This window comes from Apteryx rowi, unplaced genomic scaffold (genome assembly GCF_003343035.1).
Source record: "Apteryx rowi isolate R43461 unplaced genomic scaffold, aptRow1 scaffold_0, whole genome shotgun sequence".
Taxonomy (NCBI): Eukaryota; Metazoa; Chordata; class Aves; order Apterygiformes; family Apterygidae; genus Apteryx; species Apteryx rowi.
In genome coordinates this window covers 12,687,458-12,703,349 of record NW_020447195.1, presented here as the reverse complement: position 1 = coordinate 12,703,349, position 15,892 = coordinate 12,687,458, and the positions used below count along the sequence as shown (strand labels likewise).

The 15,892-nt window shown below is 44.9% G+C and overlaps 2 long non-coding RNA genes across 6 annotated transcripts; both read right to left on the bottom strand.

The window, feature by feature from the left end:
- Positions 1 to 6: 6 nt before the first annotated feature.
- Positions 7 to 4,280, bottom strand: LOC112975914. Of its 5 annotated transcripts, XR_003256831.1 has the most exons (4): positions 3,558 to 3,709; positions 3,288 to 3,443; positions 1,041 to 1,226; positions 7 to 234 (listed from the first exon to the last, which is right to left on the bottom strand). It is a non-coding gene; the product is annotated as an uncharacterized LOC112975914 (long non-coding RNA). The 5 variants fall into 5 exon arrangements; XR_003256843.1 differs by lacking the exons at positions 7 to 234; positions 3,558 to 3,709 and adding an exon at positions 4,192 to 4,280 and having other exon boundaries at positions 1,005 to 1,226; XR_003256835.1 differs by lacking the exon at positions 7 to 234 and having other exon boundaries at positions 1,005 to 1,226; positions 3,634 to 3,715.
- Positions 4,281 to 5,552: 1,272 nt separating this feature from the next.
- LOC112962083 lies at positions 5,553 to 12,559 on the bottom strand. Its single transcript, XR_003252197.1, has 4 exons — positions 12,527 to 12,559; positions 6,574 to 6,653; positions 5,923 to 6,041; positions 5,553 to 5,656 (listed from the first exon to the last, which is right to left on the bottom strand). It is a non-coding gene; the product is annotated as an uncharacterized LOC112962083 (long non-coding RNA).
- Between the last annotated feature and the right edge of the window lie 3,333 nt (positions 12,560 to 15,892).

Here is a 15,892-nt window from a genome sequence, read left to right as displayed (position 1 = left end):
AGGGTGTAAAGCCAAGCTAAAATTTCCGCAACCAAAGAAAACCTCTTTGTGTCTGACAGAACGAGCCGTGTGCATCAGCGCCTATAGCTCAAGGGTAGCAACCCCTCCTGSGCAACATTCTTTTGGCAGGCTGCGTACCTGAACTCCTCTGTCTTGCCTAAGAGTCTCCGTTGGGACATGACATAACTTTGCCAGCCAGTGCTTGTTGATGGAGGCATAGTAAAATCCATCGCCCTACAAAAGTATAAAGCAAAGCACAAAACAAAAAAACGATTCAAAGCTCTGCAGAGAATCATAAGAATTCAAAGTTGTTTATAAGCACAAAAAACAGATCTCTATACACGCACACAAGCAAGGCAAACGAGAATACACAAGCCACAAATACTGCTTCCCCCAACCCCTCTTTTGGAAGCTATGTCAACAGTYGGGCTTGCTGTGAAGGGGAAGTTAGACTAAGTAGCCACTAGAGATTAATCTTTCGGAAACCTTCCACGTCCACGTTTTTGGCACAACCGTGCTCTGTCAATTCAGACCCGCACAAGAAGATCCACTTCTTGTAACGTTTGCACAGTAACCCCCCCACCCCGCTCGTTAAGATTAGTGCCCCCTGTGCCACTTGGATAGATGATACTCCGCTGTCTATTTGCTTCCCTGACATTAGCTACTACAGAGGGAATTGAGCAGATGGGATTGCCTCGGTGCTCTCAAAGGGAAAAGTCTCAAAGACAGTTACAGACCAGACTGCTGCTAAACAGTCTTTCTCGCAGCTGGAGAATTTCKGTTGTGGCCCCAAAGGGGATGTGAGGATTAATTAACCTGGGGGCGTGCTAACCAAGCCTTCCTGAAAGCGATCTCTTAATTTTACAGTTCGGACACTTCTGTCTCTCTGTCTCTTCAGAGACTCTGGCCACTTGACCACCATTCCCCCAAGATAATAGTTTGCTGTCTTGTAGCTCTTAAAGCATGATGCCTCGTATACACATAAAGTCACACGCGCAGAAATATACGTACGTAGCATACTTTTCGTAATGCGTACAGACCTTCAGACCTTATATGTTGGTGATCTATTATTCCGATCGCTATTAATGGTGATCTTTCCTCACCAGGAGGAACGGGCTTTCCCTTTTTGGGCGATGGAGACAGCTCTCAGTCGGTTCCGTTTGATTTCATCACTTCAGCTTGCTGACGTTTTTCTGGTCTCTTCAACTTCAGCCATGGCAATCAATCTAAAAATTAAATATGACATCTTTCCCTTTCTACATATGCACGTATAATAACAAAACAAAATAGAAACAACCAAAGCAAAACTAAGGCAGATACAGCGAACAACATCCACGGGGTGGGAACGGGTTACTTAGTCCTCAGCGCTGCCTCTGGGAGGCCGAAATAACTAACAGTCATTATCAAGAGTTACCCTAGTTACCCATGCCAGAACACCTCCTACTGYAGCAGGTTCTGCGGCTATCAAGGGTCCCCTAAACTGCATTTTTGCTTCCTTGTTTCATCCCATCCCTTCGGTATTAATCACCAAAAAACTGCTTGTCCAGCTTTTCTCTTCGTCAGCTTTTGCTACTATTGGTTCCACCTCTATAACAAAGAGAGAAACTTGCATTTTATTTGCCGTGAAACACTTCGATTTATGCATGTTCTTTTTCTCTTTACCGCGTTCTTTTTTTCTTTTTTCTTTTCTTTTCTTTTCCCTTACCTTTTCCTTAAAGGAAAGGTCTTAATACAGCACCTTGCATCATACTTTACAGGGTAAACAGTTTGGAAACATGACGTACAGCAATTCGGGCTAGATTATTAGACAGGCAAGCACATCACCTAAAACTTAGCTATGCCATCTTCCATGAAACCTGATTTTTATTCTGCTTCGGTATTATTGTTACTGTTCAGTATCCTTTCTCAAACCCTCGTATACACACGCTTAACTGACAAGTCTCTCAGTCTTTAGCCATGCAGAAGAATGATAGCAYTTGATTTGCCCGTCGCTGCTTCAAACCTATCACCTTTTTGATACAGCTCCTAGATCCCTGTTACACTTGGATGCTGGCCTCACAGGTGATGACCAAAATCAACAACTGGATCGCTAGGTCCAGCTGTTTCTCTTCAAGATGTCCCCCTTCGGTGGGCTACCCTGCCAAATAAACCCAGACAACTGACGAAGCCGTGAGGGTATCAGATCTTTGGACCGCTTCTCCAAGGCTTTCCGGGGCATTGACAGAAGCGCTTCTCTTCACATTACTCAAAGCCACGTTCATCTACCAACTAAGACTAAACTGTTTCTATTTTAAGAGGGAATTGTTGTTGGTTGAAACTTTACATGTAGTCCATAACCCGCTACGCATCATCTCTAGCCCCTTCTGCTTTCACAACGCTTTGGGTAATTAAAGGTGGGAATTAAGAGCACCCATTGTCCTATGGGCTGGAGTAAGTCATTTCTCCTGCTTAGGAGGTGCCTAAAAGCCATGCTGTTTTCTGAAGTAGCATCACTGGGGCTTCCCATAGCCCAGCAGTGTTTTCTTAGGCTCTTCCCGAGCCTTGTATTTTTTTAAGGTTATTCCTTAGCCTGCAATTTTATGTTAATGTTCTCCTTAAGCACTGTGCACAGCACAATTATTCCAGACTAGCCGCATTAACAGAGTCCTCTTGCATGCACAGAGGCTTCTAAGAGGTGGCTCAGAAAAAAAGAGAGAAAAGTCTGTTTGTCATCTGTACACCCGCCTGTCAACATTCTTCACCGAGAAGTGCTGTAAATTCCCTTTTCTCTAAAGTGGGACTGAGTCAAAGGGGAGGCACAGATCACCCCCCATATTTATCAGAACACCTCACTGCTGTGGGGACTGGGTCTGGGAGTGGTTTTAGGATTGCTTGGGGCTTTGGGACATCAGTCTGCTGTGCCACCGCTGGAGACATCCAGACCCCTGTGCAGCATACGTGCAGCTGCCCTCTGCCTGGGGAGACGTCAGAGGCAACGGAGGACCCGTCACCACATACCACACTGGGGAAGCCTGTGGCTTTGGGGCAGCCAGACAGGAGGGAGCAGGGCTCAGCAAGGCTCAGCGGGGTTTTCAGTCAGTCGGTGCCCGCATTGGCTGGTGCCCACACACTGCCTGGGGGCGGGGGGGGGGCCTCCGGGTGCCTGGGAGTGTCGTTCTTCTATCCCTCTTCTTGCTTGCCTAGCCCCAGCTCTCCAGGAAATAACCTGGGGCTGCACTAATCGTACCTGACTCAAAYTGACACTCAACCTGCTCGGTCCAGAGGTTTTAAACCTCCTCGGGACTTACCAGCACTCTCGGGTGTGCCTGCCGCCACAGGAGCCGTCCTCCCGCGGACGCCGCGCCACAAGCCCACTCCGGGGCTCGCCTGCCTCCCCGTTCCTCCGGGCTGCGTCTGCAGGGGCGAGCGCGCGCCCCGGCCCGCRCTGGGGAGGAACCGGGGCCCTAAAGGTGAGACACGGAACAGGGAAAGTCAGACCACGCTCCAGCACACCTGGCCCCACGCTCCTGGCGCGGCGTGGAGCCGGGCCCCAGCCCCCGCCACTCCTCATCACGCACCGCCGCCTCCACGCACCGACGGCCGCAGCGGGCAGGACACAGCCCACCGCCATCCGAAGGCACGCGCTCGCCTCACCGGGGCCCCCAGATCCTCGACTCCAGGCGGCCCCGGCTCTCAACCCGCCGCCGCCGAGCGAAAACGCCTGCCCTACTCGCCGCCATGCTGCTCCCTGCCGCTGCGCATGCGCCGGCCGCCAACGGAGCGCCGCCGCAGCGGCGGCCCGGCGCTCGAGCACCGCGCATGCGCCGGCTACGGACCCGATCGAGCGGGAGGGGCCGGGGGAGCGGGGGGGAAGGGGAGCGGGAGGGAGGCGAGACTCGCAATGGCGCCCTCACGTGCTTGCGGCGCGACACTGCAGCCGGCCGACTCACGCGTGCGAACCGCAACCTGCCGCGGCCCCGCGGGGCTCCCACCGAGCGCCCCCAGGTTGCTCTGCCCGTGCCCGTGCCCGAGAGAGCGGCAGGGATCAGCGAGCAGGCTCTGGTGCTGCCCCGGTGAGAGGGCACCGCGGAGCAGCTCCAAGACGGCACTGCCCGTCCCCACGACACCAGGAAGCACCGACAAGGAACAGCATTCTGCGCCACCGGCCTGTGAGCACCGGGAAGGGGCGACGAGCACGGCCCATTCGCTTACCCGTTCCCGGAGCACCGGAGAGTAACGGCGAACACAGCGATCGGCGGTGCGCGCCGGCTGGCTGCAGTATTCTTTGTACGCGGGGGAGGGCAGTCGTGGCTGCAGTACTGGCGTGTCGACACCCGAGGGCAGCAGTGAGCATGGAAAAACTAGTGCGCATGCGTGCGCCTTACGCGTGCAGTACTACTTTATCGACAGCCGAGGGTAGCAGTGAGCGCGGCGGAACGCAGTGCGCATGCGTGGGCCCGTTGGCTGCTATCCTGGATTCTTAGCACCTGAGGGCAGCAGTGAGGACGACGCCCCCACCGTGCGCATGCGCGACCCCTCTGGCTGCGTACGGCGCTCCGGTGCGCATGCGTCCGCCGGCTGGCGGCAGTGCAGGGGCGTCCTCCGGAGGCGGCAGCTCTCCGCATCCCCGATCCATCCGTTTGTGCCTCCTCGTTGGGCTCTTCTGTCCTGCAGAAGGAGACGATGGCGGGGACCTCACGCGTATCCCGTGTCCCGGAGATGATGGCAGCACCCGGCACAGCAGCGCCGAGGGGTGCCGGCGGCGCTCGGGCCCAGCGCCCCCGGCGAGGCTTGCGTGCCCCGGGTGAGCAGGCGGAGCAGACCGTGGGGAGGCGCGGCTGACCGTTGCCTGCAGTCAGTGCCCAGGGGAAGGTCCCCAGCCGGGGCTTGCCTGGTCCTCATAGTTTTACGGCAAACATGCTTACAGCCGCTTCCGTCTGGTTAGGGAAAAGAGCATCATGTCCCTTATTCCAGCTCTGCTCCTGACTCCTTTCCAGTAGCTCCCATTGCAATCAGCTACTACCAGAAAAGATATGGGTATGCCRCTATAAGAAATACAACCCTCTTACTCAGTATTGATGAAAAGGACACACAAAACTTTAACCTTTCTTCTGTCAATTTTCTGTTTCCCCAGGTACAGTACCCATATAATGATCTTTGGGATGTGCTAATTGTGTGCTATACTCAAAGTGACCTTAAATCCTGTCCCATCAGGTGATTTTTAAGACTCAGATACTTTGCTCTTGCACCTCTTCTTCTGTAGCTCTGTCTATAACAGCACTGTCCACGTATGATAACACCTTTTCTATGTTCTCTGCAGGCAACTGTCATAACACTTCTCTGACAATGACCATGTGTTATTGTGGGTGCATTGGTAAACCTCCACCAGACTGGAGGAAAGCTATATTGTTTGTCTCCACCTGTGAAAGCCAATCTGTAAGTTGATTTTTCTTTAGTAAGGGGAATGGCAAAGAAACAGCTCTGTAACTGACAGTCACTTGTTATCATCTTGTCGCTCACCAACACCCTTGGGCACACGAGGTACACAGGAGCTATCTTCCCAGGGACACCATGCAAAAATCCTGCTCGAGGGCCAGCCTGCCTCCCCATACCCCCAGGCCATCTGCATCCTCATAAAGGTGCACGCACAAGCCTGCTTTGGGAGGGAACCTCAGCCCTAAAGGCAAGATTGAAGGAGAAGAAGAAGAAAAAAAAATAGAAAAAAGAAAAAGGGAAAGTCAAATACACATTCCAGGCAGACCTTACCCGGTGCATTTGCAGTGCAGAGTACCGCCAGGCCCCCTGAAGCCTCCCACCCTTTTTTTCCCCACATCCATGCCTTGAGGTGGGCAGGAGAAACCCAGGCACCTGCAGCCACCCCAGAAATGCCCTCACCTCCCTGGTACTGCCAAGCCCTCAGTGCAAGGTGGTCCTGGCCCCTACCTGCCAAGGGCGACGAGAAACTTGGTGGCACGCAGCCCTACGGTGCGCCTGCCTCTGCTCCTGCTGCTTCGCTCCTGCTGCTTCACCCCTGCTTCATGACTGGGAGTGGACCAGCTTCCCTAGGGACACAAATATTCATTTCAATAATGGTGACAGTCTCGCTACTGGGCATCACTTGACTGTTCCCCGTAAGCAGCCATGTTTCTGTGCTCCAGCATCATCCAAATCTCTACAGCAGCACAGGGCAAAAGGTGAGTATTTTTTATGTACAAGCATTTCAGCACATAAGAATGCAATGCTGTGATGGCACATCTTACTTTACAAGTTTATTTCTACATGTGAGGCAAAGTAAAATCTAAGCACTGCTGTAACTCTGGATTTGAAATGTGCGTGAATCATTACTGTAAAGGCCAAAGTAATGATCTCTTATGCAAAGACACAAATTCCAAACCCTGCTACTTACTAAGTGCCACTATAGCTTTGAGTCTAAGGAAGGGGACAGGCACACCCCATTTTGATATAAGTCCTTGCAAATGTGACAGGAACAAGCACAGACTGGACCAGCAGCCACCAGCACTGGCAAATCCAAAATGCTAGTTTACAAATCTGTTACAGATGTGCTTGTGCACAAAAAAATAGCACATTGCCCACCTCTGAGAGAGATTTTCAGTGATGTGCCCAGGGAGTGCAGGGATTGCCTCCTGTGATGACCAGATATTTTGTGATCCAGTCTGGGGGAGGAGAGAAAAATTAGTATGTCACTGCCAAAGGCAGCCCAGAACAAGAGCTAGTTTATTGTGTGCGAGTGAAAAAAAGGTATATCGTGCATTCATATTCTGCTTTTTTTCAATATCTGAGCAATTGCTTTTCCTTCCTTCCAGAAGACTTCAGAGCGTGCTTGGACAACGACTGTAAGGCCAACACATACTGCTTCAAGCCCAAGATACAGTAACCTTCTCTGCTACCTGTCAAGGATCACGGAGACTGCATCAGCATGATGGAGGCCCTTGTCCTCCTAGGCACCTGCCAAAGCCCCCTACTACAGCACACTATCGTGTGCCTGACTGTGGGCCGGAGTGGTTTCTCCACTGGACGCCCTGGCTAAACTCATGCTCTTAGAGAATGAGGTTGGTCCAAGTCTTGCTGAGCTCCTGTGGAGAGTTGGGGAGGGCCCCATAACCCCAAATAGGCTGAAACAAACAAGGCCACTGAGGCCAGGGCCAGAAGGCCAATCAGAGCATGCTAGAAGACTGGGGATGAAGGGCTACAGACCTCCTGTAGGGACATCAAGCTCTCTCTTCTGCTTTGCACCCAAAGGAGTGCATGGAGTGTGGCTGCATTGCATCGCAGAGAGCAAATACTGCCCTCCCCAGGCCACTGCTGTTCTTTCTTGTGTTTGCCTCTGAAAAGCACTCTTCATAAATACCCTGGCTTTCACCTCCTTGTTAGGCAACCACACTCATTTCAAGCTCCCCATCTAGAGCTGATTTTCCTTACTGCTTGCATGTACTTTGCCAAAAGCAGGCCCTTTCCCTACAGCCACGTCTCTACCACTCTCTGCTAGCAAGCAGTCCAAGATTGCCAGCATATTCTGTGACCCTTCCCCCCAGAGCAAAAACAGAATTACACAATCACAGAACAGCTGGGTTTGAGAGAGACCTCTGGAGATTGTATAGTCCAGTATCATTCTGAGAATCAACATTAGGCTTCCTGAAGTGCAATTCCACCGTGCTTATATTTTATTGGATATTCAGAACCTTATCCACAGTGCAGGAACTCCCAGAGACAACTGCTTACAATTCCAAGATTTTTTCTGACAGTTTTTCCTGCTTGAGTAGACCATACATCTACTTTGTGTATTTGTAGATCATGAGTATGACGTTGTCTGAAAGGGTTGGCATTACTGTGCGTTCATGGTAGAGTGCCAGCGGTCATTTCTTGTCTGCATGTAACAGAGGAGGAGCTGTAGATGCTCAAAGAAGATGAGACAAAGAGCCAGTCACGGCCAGTAAGATTAACCTAGCCTCAGTTTCTTCCCTTGAGAAAGCGGGCCATAGGAATAGGTAGCAGACCACATAAATTATTGTGACAATTTACATACCATCCTTACCCTAGAGAAGGTTTCATCAGCCTGAGCCAATCTGAGAAAACCTAACTTAAGTAGTCAGTTCTGTTCCTTCCCTGTTCTGCCCCAAGTACTTAGCCCTTTTCGCTGCTGTAATTTCTTTTTTTCTCTATCATTAGTACCAGTCAGTCTAGTGAGGAATGAATTTAAAAAAGCCATATTAAATACGCCTCAGCGTCATAGTTTTACATTTCCTTTCCCATCCATGGGGGCTGGAAGTTCCTTCTTTTAATATGGAGAGCTTGTGTTTCCCTTATGGTTCTCCATTAGTCATCTTGCCTAACAAAAGATCCTCCTTTGTCTTTTCTCTCGTTGTTAATACTTATTAGCATTTTGGTTGCAGTGGCTAGGTATCAGAGTGATATAAACTGCAATCAGTTCCCAAGCCACAATTTAAAACAAAAACAGTCTGAATTTTTCTTCCATTCATAGTCATATTTTCTTTGTGTATGCAGTTTTAACTGTGAATCACAAATCTCTCCTACAATACAATCTGGCTGTATCTGTTTGTCAGGAGATAGGAAAACTGCAGTATTGAAACAGGAAAGTAATGAAATGATTTGTTGTGTGCATTCTGGTCCTGGAGTCAGAAAAGATGAAGAGAGAGTGGTTTTCTTCTTAAAAAAAAGTATAAACACCTGTTAGAGGAGGTCTGGTTGTTCCTGGAGAAGTGGAGTGAGGCACTGAAGACAAGTCTGACAATGCCAGGAACTGTAGGCCACTGTGCAAACAAAACTAGGTCTATAGGTGAAACAACAGCGCAGAGCCTCTCACACGAAGCTAGCGGTACCTAAATTCAGGAACTCCTCTTGCAAAAGCCTGTATAACACTGTTGTTACTGTTGGGTAACACTGAATGGAGCAATAGCACGTGAAGGAGCAGTGATATTTTTACAATCATTCCAGAGGGTTCATCACACTGTCCTCCTTCAAAAAGTGTTCACAGCATTGAGTTTGAAAAACAGGTACCTTCCATGACAGAACAAGTGAGTGAATTACTTTACACTGATGGACTTCTATTGATTTAAACCCTATTATGCCAGAATGACCATCAGAGAAGTCCCTCCAAAGACAATTTCAATATGACAATTACAGTACTTAGCCCAGAATGTTTTCTATAGCTTGTCAGCAGTTTGGGACACTGCATACTTTCCTTGTCTAGCTGAGGTACTTCCTTTATGCAGAGATTTGTGATAGAAATATTAAGGTTGGAATAAATAATTATGAGCAGAAATGTCAGTATGAAAGCACAAGAAGAAAAGGCAAGAAAAAAAAGACAAAAGAATGGCATGAGTTGATGGCATCAGCAGGTCATCAAGATTTACATTCAGATTCTCAGGACACATGACTGGGAAAATAAAGGACAGCTTAAAATGAAAGACTACTCCCAGAAGAGGAGACAAAAGGACAGGCAGTAAATCAACAGTATTGCTTAATGATCCACAGAACTGGGTCACTGAAGGATAGAGAAGGCACATCCAGAATAAGCAAATGGTCACCCATCAAAAGGAACCCAGGAGACAGGAATATGACCCCAAATCTGGCATCGCTTGTCCTCCATTTCGCCACAAGTGATCTTAGTCAGAGTAGCCAGGCATATACAGCTTGGTGCTTGTGAGCGCTGTGAGTATGGAAAAATAAGTATGAAAGACTGAATGCATGAAGTCTATATGAGAATGGGTATGAGTGACTGAAATCACTTTTGTTTAAAATAAAATCACCTTCCCCTCCTATACAGTCTCACACTTAGCTTTGCTATATTCATTTTACATCATTAGCTGCTGCTACTAGATCATTTAAAATTTTTAATAGAAACCTAATAGTATGTGGTTACAGAAGCATGCCAGAGAAGGGAGAGAGCTATACAGGGAAGCAAGCACACAGCAAGCTTGCAATAGCTTGTCTTTTTGAGGCAATACTTTTGTTTCCCCTTTTGCCCCAAGGCAGAGATTTGGCACACTCATAATTTCTGCTATTACACCAATAACTTCTTATTTTACAGTTCATAGAGAAGAAATAACTGTTAAAACAAGTTGGTTTCTCAAAACTAGGCCTGAGTATGAAATTACAGGAAATGTCCTAAACATTTTTGCAAGGTGACACACACACAACTGTGCTAGTATGAGCAACCTGAACAGAGGAAGGGCCAAGAAAGTGACTATTTCTGTTTACTCAAATACATTTGAGATTTAGAAACCAGATTTCAGATACAAAATATAATTTGCAGATTAAAAAACCCCTGCAGATTTGATGGTTTCTGAGAATGTTATTGAGTATTTTAAATTAAATAGAAAGAAAAAAGGCAATATTGTTTTCACTAGTCAATATTGTTATTGTTAATTTCAACAGCAGTAGTTTAAAAGTTTGGGGATATTTGGTATCAATTACTTGTTTTTTCCCTGTGTAGCCACCAAGTCATGCCAATGGTTATTTTGCTAAACACAAAGAATATAGTACTGTATCATTTATTATGAGGTTATTTGCTCAAAAAATTTCCAAAGGGAAATATTATTGTAATTTTTTTTTTATCGTAAAAGACATGATTAGATAGGACAAAAGGGCTGACTAATATGCTAGGCGGAGACTTAGGATATCAGATTATTTATGGTGTCAAGTCATGGCACCTATCTCTGCCTGTTTCCCCAGTCATAAAATAGGGATACGACTCACTACAGACACTAGTTTAAAAAAAATTTTTTTTTCAAGATAAGCTGATAGTACTATGGATGCTCTTGCTGTGAAATTATTGTGCTTCCAGGAACAAAAAATGGATAGCTGCAAAGCAGTAATATCTGCAAATAAGAACATGTTTCTTAACTGTGTCCCTTCCTCTCTTTCACCACTGAAAGTGCATTTAGACTTTTAAAAGTAAATCCTGTCCAAAATATTAAGTTTCTGCTGTTATATTTGTCTCATGGTGACAACAGTGTGATAGCAGCCTCCCTTCTCTTACAGTGGAAGGCACTTACCTTCTTGTACAGCTAGAGAAATTTTATTTTGCCTCATCCATAATGATCAACAAACTAATGGTCTCTGTGACATAGTGCAGCTTCTTTAATGTTTTAATGCTTCTTTAAATCTGCAATGAGATTCACAGGCTGATCTGTTACCTTGGAAATAGTCCTCAGAAAGCCTGTTGTTTTGCTTGCTGTTTCTTGTTCTCCATGTCTCTCCTCTAATCTTGTTCACTCTCTTTACTACAACCAGTCTGATAGATTTACTCGTGTGGGAATTAAATGGATTCTGCTCTATTTTAGCCATAGTCATGCATTCCACCTAAACTCTGACTTGATATTTTACTGCTGGGGAACTCAAAACAAGCATAGAATGGTCTCAAAGGTAAGTAAGAAGCCACACTGGTGGCAAGAAATGTCTTCATTTTGATTTGAAATTGAGAAAAGTGATGTGGTCATGAGTAAAGATGAGCTAAAGAAGAGGCAGTTCCTCTGTACAGTGCAAGATTCTGCCGAACAGGTTTGGTTGGCTTAGGTTAATTCTGTCTGTGGCTGGGGAAAAAAACCTTCTCAAAACCATGATACAGTGTTTCTAGCCCAGTATACTGAGAGCATGACATGTTCCCTGGCACTCATGGACTCCAAAGAATTCTCTTAGCATCAGGCACAATTATCCACTGCAGAATATACAATGAACTCCTAAGTATCTAGTTACAGCTCTACTAAACTCCTGTCTGACCACATCTGCTGCAAGAAACAGAGATGGACAGTACAAGGGAGGAGAGAGCCCTGGAGAAAAGGGACAGCTGGTGCGATGGGAGGTGTGGAGTGGTAGCGACCGCTTCTGGGAGAGGAATCCCCTACTCCCACAGTAGTTGCCACCCCCGTACTCCTTCTTGGGAGCAATAACAACAGTCGGGCTTTCCGGGACTCTGACACAGATAAAGGCAGCATTTTGCTGCCCACCCAGCAGCCTCTGTCTGCCAGTTTCCTACTTTGCCTATAGTTAGAGCTGGACCTGAAGTAGGCCCTCACTAGTCTGCTGCCAAAGGAGTTGAGGAGTTGTGAAAAGTCATCATAAAAAATGCTAGTTACTCACAGCCTAAGTGTATAGAAATACCTGATTTACTGCTAAAAGGAGAAATTCTGTACCTATGAATTGAAGGATTCATGGACAGAGAGGAAAGCACTTCTTAGGTGCAGGTAAAGGACTGGTTTAGATTCTTAGGACAACTTCATCATTGCCAAAATACCAATGCTATTGTAGTGGTAGTGTTTTCTCTCTTAGCAAGATTTCTAATATTCACTTTTTTAACCATCCATGCACCTAAACCTCTTCTCCACGGTACTGTTACCTTATATCTCATTATGACACCATTCCTTTCTCTTGGATGAACAAATACAGTCTTGTGGGCTCAGCTGAGTAAATGCTAAGACAAAACAAAACAAAACAAAACAAACAACCCCCCACACCAAACTTGGCTCAATAAGAAATAGATCAGAAAATACTAAAAAATCACTGTCACCTTGTTTGTCAATAGTATATTCTCCCATGCTGCATCATGTTCAATTCTTGTTCCTGCATATCAAAAAAACACAAAAGAAATTGAAGGAGTTTCACAAATGGGTAACAAATATTCAAAGTAAGATATCAGACCGTAAAGAGACTGAAAAGTCTGAAATTGTAATTTGGGGGATAGAAATGACATACTGTTAAAGACATTTGCAAAATACAGTACTGAACAATAACTGAAGGAAAGGCATGAGTACCTTTTAACTCTGACAGTTTAAGAACTAGTGGATGTTCAATAAGGAAAGGAAATGTTTAGAAGATTATTTACACAGTTCATAATTAGCATGTGAAACTCATTGCTGTAAGGTACAAAAAGTGATGAACTTTAGCAGATTCTAAAAACGAGGAAGCTTTTTTTTCTGTGCAAGAAAAAAACATTGTTATTTTAGAATAACCTCTAAGCATATGAAACACCCCTTTCAGGGAAGAAGTACCCAAGTGAYGGAAAGCTGGACAGGCTTTCCCTTCACAATATAATCAAGAAAGACTGCTGTTTGGACTCCTGGGAACTGGCTTGTACTGGCAGAAACAGGAATCTCAACTGGATGCCATACTGGTCTGATATGGTGCTCACATTCCTCTATTTCTATGCAAAACATTCAATTACTTCTTTGAAAAGAGCATTTCTTAAGATGTAGAAACGACATGCAAGAAATCTGCGGTCTTGTGTGTCATATTACTCAGGAATTTGGCAACCTTTCATGGTAGGACACAATGTGAAGTTTGTTCAGTATGGGTAGATCACAGCAATGGAGCAATAGCAAGGCAAACAAGATTGAATCAACACTGATGCAGACTACATAGACTCCATATATAGGCTGATCCACGGCTCAGTCCAAGATAACTTATTGAGGGTACACTGATGATGCATTTTTTTGCAAATTGCTAGTTTTAAGTGGATAAAATAACATCCTAAGCTCCTCCCCACATCATACAGTTCAACTTCAAGGACCGAGAGTACATAACGGGGGGGGAAAGTGTCACTGTCACAGCTTTGACATAAAAATAAATTCTCCAAGGCAAGATCAAAAAAAAAAAAATATATATATATATATATGCACACACACATATATACACACACATATATACACACACATACATACATTATCCTTGACAGTCCATTATTACTGTCTGTGGAAAAATAATGAACATTTTTACAACCTACCTAGAATTTCTAGTGGAGTACTTATCTTTACTATTAACATTTTTTCCTCAAGCTTATCCTTAGTGTCTTTTTCTTTTTTTTTTTTTATGTCATTGACTCCTTGACTGACCCACAGAAGCTACTGAAAATTTATTCTTCTCCTTCTATAACTGCCTTCCACATTTTTTAAAAATCATCATCATCATCTCTCCCCAGTTACCTCTTTTTTAGATTGGTCCACTTTGATCCTTCTAATTTTACTTTAAGCTTTTCAGTCTCCTCTGTGTTCTTGACATGATCTAGCTGAAGTGCTGTGCCCAAGGTTGGACTTCAGCTGAAGTCTTACCAGCACCAGAAAGAGCAAATTTAACAAACGTCAAAGCTCCAAGACAGTCTTTAATGACACCTCTGTCACTATGCCCTTCCAGTTTGACAGTAAATCATTGCAACAATTCAACATTTGTTTTAGTCCAACAAGTTACACAGTTAACTATTAGAAATTTTGTGTAATCAGTGTTTCTGAAGTGTGCTTATGAAAATATTCTATGAGACCTTGTTGCAAATCAAAGTCAATATGTATGACAGCTGCTGCTGCTCACTTCTCCACTGGCATTTTGATCTGTCAAGAAAAAACTTAAATGGGTTTGACTGACTTCTGGCAATTCCATGCTAGCTGTTAGTCATCTGCTAGCTGCTAACAAGGAGTCTATCTATTCCAGTATTTTCCAGGAAYTGACATCAATTTAGTCTATAATTTCTCAGCTCCTCCTCATGCCTCTCCCCCATTTTATACATAGGTATTATGCTTGCCGATTTCTGATCTTATCTTCCACCCTTCAAGTTCTTCAAGCTAAGCCCTAACATTCCTGAGATTGCTTCAGGCTCTTTTCCTCACTGTAGATAAGTGAAGTAATAATAAAATGAGACAAAATGCCTTATCTGTGTAAACGAAAGGAAATGGAAGCTCCTATAGAAAGAGAGAGAGAGAGATCCATGATCAAGTAGCAAGAGAGGTAATATGAAAAATTAGGAGAATTAGGGTGAAAAAAAAAAGAAACACTGTGAGGCTGTGCCAACTAATTCATTTTCTTTCCCTAAAATGCCCTATCTGGGCAGATCAAAGTATTTTAATGTGCGCCTCTATACTCCCAAACAATTAGGTGAGTAACCACCATAAAAGAACAAATTGTAGTTTTAATTTTTACCTGTTACAAAATGAACATTTTCTTTAATTTTATGAAGTTTCTCTTTGTGCCCAGAGTATCACCACTCGAATCACATTCTTTGGAGTTATCCAGCATTCACTTTGTCAGGTTAAAAGCAGCTCGGATTAACATCATTTGTAGCATTAATACCATTATTATTATTAATTTACAGAGACTCTAGGGAGGGGCTGGTACAAAGGCATCACTGTGGTGATCCTGAAAACAGGACTGATGAGTTAAATGCAAGCTTTTTTTTTTTAGACTTAGGTGTACACTCGCAGGAAGGAAACTCTATGAATTTTATTATGAATATATACTTTTATTTCACATATGCTCATTTGTGGCTCATACTGGAATATACATTCATACTGACTCGAAAAATGATCCTTACTCTTCCAACGTGACACATCATTGTATGTGAAATTCTGGATTCCAGGTATGCAATTAAATGCTTTACTTTTCTGAGCATCTCAGTCAGCCCTCTGGATAAATAACCAGAATTGCATAAGCACAGTGTGTTAAAACCCATGAGCTAATATGTGGTCACTAGGAAATTTACAGGCCCACTGGTATGACTTACCTGCCTCACCCACCTAATGTGAATTGTAATTGGTTTGAACGGAAGGAGAGGCCTACAGTTTTCTCTATAAATGCTGCCACAAACAGAGCTTCAAGTCTTATCATATTGCCCTACAATTGCTCACAGAAATACAAAGTCGAAGACAAAGAGGAGCAAGAAAGCATGGCTGGTAAGTAAAAATGAGTCTCTTCGTGGATAAGGAGTGGGCAACTGAATAACCTACCAAACACTGTTTTCTTCTATGGGGACGTTTTTGGTATAGGGGTTCTGAATTGTTGCAGTACATTACATTCTGAGATTTTGAATAGGTTACTTCGGTGTTTTCTTTCCTAAAGATTGAAAGAGACACAAACAATAAAAAGAAGATAATCCATGTGTTAACATACTAGA